General features: G+C 45.5%; 1 pseudogene; it reads right to left on the reverse strand.

Moving 5' to 3' along the window:
* Positions 1 to 1,826: 1,826 nt before the first annotated feature.
* Positions 1,827 to 4,305, reverse strand: LOC110309662 (annotated as a pseudogene).
* Between the last annotated feature and the right edge of the window lie 3,708 nt (positions 4,306 to 8,013).

Below are 8,013 nucleotides of genomic sequence, written 5' to 3' on the forward strand. Positions count from 1 at the left end.
AGGATGCTTTCATGTGACACGTAACAAAGACACTGTGGTTTTGGAGTGTTTGCTACTTCTAGAAGGCAAAGATTTAAAAGTTTATTATAGACTAGGCTTGGGGTTGGATGTCTGTGAACATGCATACATATAGTGCCCACCAAGGCTTGGCCAATGATCCTAACCACTGAGGCATCTCTCCAGTCCTTCCTTCCCTCTCCCTCTCCCTCTCCCTCTCCCTCTCCCTCTCCCTCTCCCTCTCCCTCTCCCTCTCCCTCTCCCTCTCCCTCTCCCTCTCCCTCTTCCTTTCTCTGCCTCTTTAGGGTATCTATGTATCTTGGGGTATCTTGCAACTCCCTATGTAGGGTGGCCTTGAACTGACAAAGACCCATCTGTTTTTTTTTTTTTTTTTGCCTCTTAAGTGCTTGTAATTTTTAAAGAAAGATTTATTTTTATTTACTATTATTAATTTTTATTATGTATAGTGTTCTACCTGCATGTATACATGTACACCAGAAGAGGGCACTGGATCTCATTATAGATGGTTATGAGCATACGGTTGCTGGGAATTGAACTCAGGACCTCTGGGAGAGTAGCCAGTGCTCTTAACCTCTGAGCCCTTGTTCCAGTCCCTCCACCTTATTTTCTTGAAACAGGATCTTTTCCCTGAACCTGCTGCAGCATTTTGACTAGTCTGCCTAGCCATTGGTCCCTCTGGAATCCCCCATTTACACCTGCCCATCACCTGGCAATGCCTGATTTTAATGTGGGAGATGGGGCCATGAATCCTGGTCTGCATGCTTATGTGACAAGCATTGTTGTTCCCCCTGAACCACCTCCCAGCTCTGGATTGTTTTTAAGTTCAGTTCTGGACTGATGACTGCTAGGGTAGAAAACCCCTTCGTTTTAAGCACAAACACAGGGACAGAAGGAACATCTAAGCACCAAGTTTTATGCTAAGGGAAGTATAGTTGATAGAAATAAATGAGAAATACACACATACACACACACACACACACATGCTGTATGTATCAAAGTCATTCTTTTTGTTTGTTTGTTTTTGTTTCTTTTCTTTTCTTTTTTTGGCACCTCAATAGAATTTTAGTTCAACTTACTCTTGATTCAGTGTAAGTGTTTTTGCTGGGATGCAGAGATTTACACCTGGAGACTGGTCCAGGAGGCCTGCCATGAGCTGGGGACTACCAGGGCTGAGTGGACTGAGTCTCAAGGACAGCAGAAACAAGGGAGAATAGCAACCATCATTTTAGAACTTTACCTGTGCTCAGGAAGCCTGTGCATTACTTTTGTCCTGGTCCCTTTCTTCCCTCTTTCTGTCCAGCTGTTGGTCTTACCTTACTTATGAGCTCTCTCTATGTTAAGGGTGATACCTTTCTACTTTGTTAGTTTTACCCCAGACGTTCTTTCCACCTATATTTATCCATCATTTCACGTCTGCTTTTGGATTATGAGATTCCGTTAGGAAATATGTCTCCCACTTCCAGGATACGAAAGGATAATTTATGTTTTCTTCTATGTATATAAATTCACTTCTCTGATTGATTTGTAATTTATCTTGCTGTATGGAGTGAGTAATGGAATAGCTTTGGACTTTTATCCTATGCTAACATATTTGAATAAGGCTTACTTGGCTGGGCATATGTATTTATCCAAACATTCAGTCTATGCCAAAAAGCATGATGCTACTCTAAGGCCAGGTGACTTCATGTTTCACTTCTGCGAATACAAAGCTCCATTTTTGGAGGGTGCAGATCATCTAGACAATTGCTACTCAGTGCTTTGAAAGGCTTTCAGCATTTCTGATCGATCAGGCCTGAGCCACACCTTCTCTAGCTGTGCCAGGTAAGATGAACCAAAGCCAGAAAATACCGAGTCCTTCCCATGACAGCTAGGCACTCCTTTCTCCAGGTAAATCTACTCCCTCTTCGAAGCTGGAAGGTTCCAGGTGTGGCAGAAACTGGGGGAGGTGTTCATCTCCATTCAGGGTCCTCTATTGGAATGGGGACAGGTCTCATACTTAACGTAGCCCCAGTGTTTGTCTTCTGAAGTTGTTACCACCGGTAGAATGCCCTTTCTTTCTGCTCACTCAGATCTGATCCCTGCTGTAGCAGCCAGTGAGAGATTCGACTCTGACTGATCCCTGTTACCTGTGCAACAACTGCTTGGGAAATCCTCTGATTGGCAAGAAAGGCTTTGATTTCCTCTTTTATCACACTGCTGTCCCTCCTCATTAATTCCTCCACTTTAATCATCTACATCTAGGTCTTCTTCTGAGGCTTCAAAGCTATAATATGACCTCTGACCCATGCTGTTTGCATGGTAGCGAGATGGTGACATCTTCCCATTGGATGTGGACAATCGATCATTGTTCTCCCTCCCATTTTGATTGGTAGTGCAAGGCAGTGGGGAGGTATCATAACTGTTGCTGGGTGATGGGGACATTCCCGAGTGCTGGGTCTGCGTGGAAGCTGTGACTGTAGAGGAAGATGCTGGAACGTTGTTGGTACTGTTCCCATATGGACTTCCCCCGTAGCTGGACCTCCTTCCAAACTTATCACTATGCCCTTGATCAAGATGGTCCAAAGTTTCTAATGCATGAAGGATTTCATGTTTGGTCATCCTGGTACGCCAAAGATGTTGGAGCAGATCTATCAGTTCTATGGTAAATCTGGGTTCATCTGTATAGTGAGACATGATTTCCAGCAAACTCAGAAATCCAGCTCTAAGAGTTCTCTGCACCTGGCTCAGCCCTCTCCCCAGCGTCCCAGTGCAAGGCTGAGGGAGGGAGGAGGAAGGCGGGAGGGGGAGGGGATCTTTACCATGGGGGCGCCCTGCAGGAGGGGCTGAGGAGGGCTCCAAACCCATGCAGGAAAAGCAGAGGGGTGAGGGGAGGCCCCTATCTCCCAGTCTTCCCCCTGAAAACCTCCCTTGTCTCAATCACATCAGACTGACTCTTTTGTTTTTAGTTTTTGTTTTTTGTTTTTTCAAGACAGGGTTTTTCTGTGTAGCCCTGGCTGTCCTGGAACTCACTCTGTACCAGTCTGGCCTCGAACTCAGAAATCTGCCTGCCTCTGTCTCCCAAGTGCTGGGATTAAAGGCAATGCCACCACTGCCCGGCTCAATGCCATTCTTGCATGGAGTTTGCTGTCAGTGAAGCAGACTTGGGAAGAGGGGTTGTGAAATGCAAAGAGCCCTGCAATTGATAAGTCCTGTTGGCCTGAAAAAAACTCAAGGCTAAATAACTCAGCTGTACAACCCAGTCTCACAGGGAGGACTCCAGCTGTCCTGGAACACAGTTCTGCCCTCCCCCGCAGAGAGCTCAGTCTAAATGTGTAAGGAAGAACTTGCCTTGTTCACTGATAGTGAACGTTCAAGAGAAGCACAACACCTGTTGAGAAATATTTCAGGGACTGGAGAGACAACTCAGCAAGGAGGGGTATACTGAGGCAGGCACAGTAGCACGGGCCGTTCAGAGGCAGGTGAGTCTGTAGGACCTCAAGGGCAATCTGGTCTACATATCAAGTTCCAAGGCCATCAGAAGGGGTACCTGGGAGGGAAATCAATATGTTCTCTAGTTGGAGGTGTAAAACCCTAGCAGATAAAAACCACTAAATAAGCCGGACAGTGGTGGCGCACGCCTTTAATCCCAGCACTTGGGAGGCAGAGGCAGGCGGATTTCTGAGTTCAAGGCCAGCCTGGTCTACAGAGTGAGTTCCAGGACAGCCAGGGCTACACAGAGAAACCCTGTCTTGGGGAAGAAAAAAAAAAAAAAAAACACCAAAAACACTAAATATGGGACTGGAGAGAAGGCTCAGCCCTTAAAAGCACCAGCTGCTCTCGCAGAGGGCACAAGTTTGGTTCTGCTTCAAACATCACACGCCGACAATTGCATAGTAATAATAAATTTAAAAATTAAAACGTATCTTAGTGTTTCTTTGCTTTTATCTTCTCTCTCTGCTGTTAAAATTGATTAAAGTCATCACTGCTGTTTATTCAGATATATATATTTTTTAATTTTCTTGGAGTGAGAAGACAGAGACAGCCTCTTCAGAAAACTTGTAGAGATTACTTCTGGTGGTTTGAATGAGAAGTTCCCCATAGTCTTGGGCATTGGAACTCTTGGTCCCCAGTTGGTGGTGATGTTGGTTTAGGTTTAGGCCATGTAGCCTGCTGGAAGAAGTATGTCCCCTGGAGCAGGCTTTGAGAGTTTTAAGACTCACACCATTTTAGTTTGCTCTCTCTGCTTTATGCTTGTAGTTCAAGATGTGAACTTCAGCTTCCTGCCTCTGTGCCTACCTTGGTTGCCATGTTCCTGCTCCACTACACCTACTCTGATCCCTCTGTAACCTGTTGTGGATGGGCCTGGTGCTGTTTGTATTTTGATGCTAATTCCACTCTCCTGGAAGGGGCTATGGACAAGGAGTGAGTCATGTACCCAGGTGACTTCTTGTGAACCAATCCCTTAATGAATAAAGGAGCCAATCACTGGGCAAGTAGGCGGGACTTCTGGGTTGGATGGAGGAAGAGAGGAAGCAGGAGAGAGTTAGGTCCTTTTGGAGGGGTATAGCATCAGGACAAGATGTAATTACTAGTGTCTCCTGGTTTCAGTGGAGGATCCATCAGGATTTGCCACTGGATTGTGTAGATTTAATAAGGCTTACAAGATTAGGATTTTAGGGCTGGAGAGATGGCTCAGAGGTTAAGAGCACTGACTGCTCTTCCAAAGGTCCTGAGTTCAAATCCCAGCAACCACATGGTGGCTCACAACCACCTGTAATGAGATCTGATGCCCTCTTCTGGCGCATCTGAAGACAGCTACAGTGTACTTACATATAATAAATAAATCTTTAAAAAAATAATTGGGATTTTAGTTGTTGCACCCAGTGATTGAGTTACCATTGTTTCTGAACTAAGCTTGTGTTGCGTTTTCCTTCATGCAGCAGCTCGTCTGGGTTCAAGAGAGAAAGGTACGTCAGCAAAGCATGGGTTTGCCTGATGTGTACCACAAAGGTCGTGGGAGGTTTGAAGCATAGGGTAATGACCCACCAGTAGGAACTTAGCAAGCTGGGTGGAGAGATTTTGGAGCTCTAAGTCAGAGAGTCTCCACGAGATAAAAACAGGTCACCCATTGCCCAGCAGTGCATGGCACAAGCACTGGAATATTTCATACAACATAAGCCCAAATAAACCACTTGTTCTATAAAATGCCTTGGTCATGGTGTTCTCACCCCAGCAGGAGAAAAGTAACTAGTATACTACTGAACTTGGATAAAAAGGAAACAAAGCATTGATTAAATTCAAAATGATTCTGCTTCAACCATAACAAAGTAACAGAAGTCAGAATGACCCTTGTGACATTGGCAAAATGTATGATAGACATAGGTAAGAGGTGGCACAGAACCGTGTTCCCTGAGAGGATGCTGGTGGAGGTATCCCAGAAGCTGCCCTGCTTCCCTATGGGAGGCCACTCTGGACCATGGTGAGAGCCAGGGTCTGGGCAGAACACCGTGATCCTGGTGCAAAGGGAATGACCGAAGAGTTGAAAAATAAATTAAGGTGATCCTGGGATTCACAACTACATTGTCTTCTTGGAACATTTTGTGAAATCTCAGTCCTGGACATACAGTTTAAGCAACAACTATTTAATTTGGCTTTAGACAATGTGCCTTGGGGAAGAGAGTAAAATGAATCCTTCATTACCAGAGCAGTGAGCACTGAAAAGTTATCAGTGAGAAAGGCTGGGAGTTTGGCGGGGAGGGTAGTATGGTAGAGCTCTTGTCTAACATTCTTGAAGCCCTGGGTTTGAGCTCCAGTACTACATAAACTGGGTATGGTAGTTCATCCTGTTATAACAGCACCCAGGAGGTCGATGCAGGAGGATCAGAAGTTCAAGGCCATCCTCAGCTACACAGTGAGCTTGAGACCAGCCTGGGCTCTGAGACTCTGAATTAAAAAGGGGGTGGGGAAGAGCCCAGGGCTGAGGGCTGGAACTTAGTGGTAGGGTAGTGAAGCATTCGGAAACTCTGTATGCATGACCTCCTGAAGCATTTGCTATACCAGCTCTGTTCACACAGGAGGGGGAGAACAAACACTAAAGCATGAACACTGAAAGGCTGAACAAAAGCATCCTGGCATTACACCTCAGAACCCACCTGCATTAGTTACCTTTCTGCTGCTGTGACAAAACACCACGACAGAAAGCAAGTAAAGGAAGTTTATTTTGGCTTATGGTTCCGAGGGCTGTGTGTCCATATGGTGGAGGGGAACAGGAGGTGGACAGCACATCCTAACACACACAGGAAGAAGAGAGATTGAGTGGGGTGGGACTATTACCCCTCAAAGTCCACGCATCAGTGAAGGACTTCCTCCAGCAAGGCTCTGTGTCCTAAAGGCTCCATAGCCTTCAAATAGTCACCAACCAGGAACCAAGTACATGAGCCTATTGGCGAGGGGAGGATGGGGTGTGTGTGTGGGGAGGGGTCATTTCTGTCAACAGGCTGCCACCTAAGAAGAGAGTCCCTGAAAACCACTTCAGATACTTATTTGAAAATATAAAGTGGGGGCTGGAGAGATGGCTCAGCAGTTAAGAGCACTGACTGCTCTTGCAAAGGTCCTGAGTTCAATTCCCAGCAACCACATGTTAGCTCACAACCATCCTTAATGAGATCTGACTTCTATTCCTACACAAACATCATGACTACGAAGCAAGTTGGGGGAGAAAAGGGTTTATTCGGCTTACACTTCCACATTGCTGTTCATCACCAAGGAAGTCAGGACTGGAACTCAAGCAGGTCAGGAACCAGGAGCTGATGCAGAGCCATGGAGGGATGTTCTTTACTGGCTTGCTTCTCCTGACTTGTTCAGCCTGCTCTCTTATAGAATCCAAGACTACCAGCCCAGAGATGACATCACCCACGAGGGGACCTCTGCCTTGATCACTAATTGAGAAAATGCCTTACAGCTGGATCTAGTGGAAGCATTTCCCTAAACTGAAGCTCCTTTCTCTGTGATAACTCCAGCTGTGTCAAATTGACACAAACTAGCTAGTACAGACAGCTACAGTGTACTTATATTAAATAAATAAATCTTTTTTTAAAAAAAAAAAAAGAAAGAAAGAAAGAAAAAAGAAAAGAAAATATAAAATGGCTTCACGGTGTGAGAAGCTAAACAGTGCTAGCAAGGTGGGGGGCAGAGACAGACAGATCCCCAGAAGCTGCGACCAGCCGGTCTGGCCCCCATGGTTAATTTCCAGGACAGTGAAAAACCCTGTCTCAAACAGAATGTGGAAAGTAGCCGAGGACTAACACCAAGGTTGCCCTGTAGCTTCCACCCTCCCCACATGTGACATGCAAGCACACACCAGCACTCAAGTCTGCACAAAGCACACATGAGTGTGTTTGCACACAAACATGCTTTTAAAAGTGTGACATGGGGCCTGTAATTCAAGAAAAAACTGTGCTGGAGATGTAGCACAGTTAGGAGAGTGCTTGCCTAATATGTACAAAGTTCTGGGTCCAACCTCCAAGGGCTCACTGGCCAGCTAGCCTAATCAGCAAGTCCCAGGTCACATACAGAGTATCTGTCTAAAACAATAAGGTAGGTGGCCTCTGAGGAATAACTTCCCTGTGAAACACACACACACACACACACACACACACACCACACACCTAAATTAACAAAATATTTAGAAAGGTTGTAGGCTGAAAAAATCAAAACAAACTCTTTCCAGGAATGGAGACGTAGCTCAGAGCAGAGTACTCGTCTAGAATGTTTGAGGTCTGTTAAAAAACAAACCGAATGCTTTCTTATGAAAAGACTTTACCAGCCAACTAAAATGCTATATTATCATAATTAAGGCAGTATGATTTAGGACAATTAGATGATGAACAAATTAAATAATAGCAGAAGCCGGGCACCGGTGGCGCATGCCTTTAATCCCAGCACTTGGGAGGCAGAGGCAGGTGGATTTCTGAGTTCGAGGCCAGCCTGGTCTACAGAGTGAGTTCCAGGACAGCT

This window comes from Mus caroli, chromosome 14, assembly GCF_900094665.2.
Source record: "Mus caroli chromosome 14, CAROLI_EIJ_v1.1, whole genome shotgun sequence".
Lineage (NCBI taxonomy): Eukaryota > Metazoa > Chordata > Mammalia > Rodentia > Muridae > Mus > Mus caroli.